The sequence below is a fragment of the Tenrec ecaudatus genome, chromosome 15, assembly GCF_050624435.1.
Source record: "Tenrec ecaudatus isolate mTenEca1 chromosome 15, mTenEca1.hap1, whole genome shotgun sequence".
NCBI lineage: Eukaryota > Metazoa > Chordata > Mammalia > Afrosoricida > Tenrecidae > Tenrec > Tenrec ecaudatus.
Window position 1 is genome coordinate 22,664,660 of NC_134544.1, and position 1,691 is coordinate 22,666,350.

At 50.0% G+C, this 1,691-nt stretch overlaps 1 pseudogene; it reads right to left on the bottom strand.

Annotated features, from left to right (window-relative positions):
• Positions 1-311: 311 nt before the first annotated feature.
• LOC142428093 (DNA replication licensing factor MCM7 pseudogene) lies at positions 312-1,435 on the bottom strand (annotated as a pseudogene).
• Positions 1,436-1,691: the final 256 nt, after the last annotated feature.

Sequence of the window (1,691 nt, forward strand, 5' to 3'; positions counted from 1 at the left end):
AATTTTTAAAATGAATCTTAAGTTTAGAGAGCAAAATTAGTTTCTAGCTCATTTGGGGAGCAGGTGAAATCAGAAGAAAATTTCCCAAGATTTAAAAATAATGTCTTTAGATGGAAAAGACCCAGTATGATGAACAGGTTGAAAATATACCTAGAGACATTTATGTGCAAGTTGGTTTTGAAAGTGTTTCTGTAAAAATTGCCTACAATGATCAGAGTTACTAGCAGCATTGGTTTTTTTTTTCTCTATAAACAAGTTTTAATAGCGAAGGTTAAGTGCAGCAGTGGGGGTGGGAGTGGGAGAGGGGAGAGCTATTTCTCCTTTCCCCCTAGGGTGTCATTACACCCTTTGCAGGTGGGTGGGTCCAGGAAGCACGCTGGACCCCCCCCTCCAGTGTCTGGAAGAGGCTGGAATCTGACAAAAGTGATCCATGTCCCGGCCGTGTTGACCTGTCAGACGTTCAGCTGCTTGTATTCACCTGGAACGCAGCGGGTGTGAAGCCTGGGGATGTGCAGCGCCGCTCTGCTTCCGAGAAGCAGACCCTCTGGTCTCAGGAGACCAGCTCCCTGCCAGGGCTAAGATCACATCCGCTGGTCTCTGAGCCTTCGCTGTTTGCCCCTTGTCACCTAGAAGAGAGTCCTTGAACATCTCCATCAGCCTTATGACTTCGTTCACATCTTCCTTCTCCACCGTGTCCACCATCCGCAGCCAGGCCAGAGCGGTGGAAAGTCGCAGGATGGCCGGCAGTGTCCGAGCAGATATTATAGGTGGCATCCTTACTAGCCCAGGCCTCTCGCCTCTTCTCTGTGTGAGGTAGTCCGCCAGGGACTCGGGTACGGTGGGCTGCTTCTCACGGCACATGGCTTCATGTCCAAAAGTTCAAACTGTGCTGTGGGCTGCAGGCTGTGCTGGTGCACACAGGTGATGTGCTGGGCCAATCATAGGTCATTGTCTTGGTCAGGCCAGTCCTGGATCAACCAGAGAAGGTCGAATCCGGAGAGGAGTGCAACAGGAAGCGGTATGTTCTGCTCCAAGCTGCGGCCAGGGTTATAGTGTCCATAGGTGGGGTTGGCCATGGCCAGGATGGGGCAGCAGGTGTTGAGAGTGGTGAGATGGAGATTGTCTCGGCTCCAGGACCTCACAGATGGCCGTGCGGTCCACCTCGGCTATCTTGTCAAACTCATCGATGCAGCACATGCCCTGCTCCGCCAGCAGGAGGGCCCCGCCCTCCAGGGTCAGCTCTCCAGTCATGGAGTCTCAGCACCGCTGTGGTCAGCCCCACCCTGGAGGAGCCGTGGCCGGTTGTGTACAGGCTGCGAAGCGCCAGACGATCAATGTAAGACAGGAGCTGAGACTTGGCCACTTGGAACGAAGATCTTTTCAGATCCACCAAAATATCCATGTGATCTTTCACCGAAAGTTCCTTTGAGGGCATTGTCCCAAACCTTAAGACAGCAGATCTACACCAGGGTGTAATGAAGAGTCTGTGCAGAAAGCATAAGGGCAATTAATCTGTATTTTGAAAAAGGAATGAAATGAAACACTTGAATATAAATATTCAAGAGGTCAGTGTCCTAAAATGGACTGTTATTGGCCATTTGAACCAGATCATCCTATGTCTGCTAAGCTAGCAATGAAAAATTGAAGAATGACCACACATTCATTGTACAAAGAACTTCAAATTCTATCCT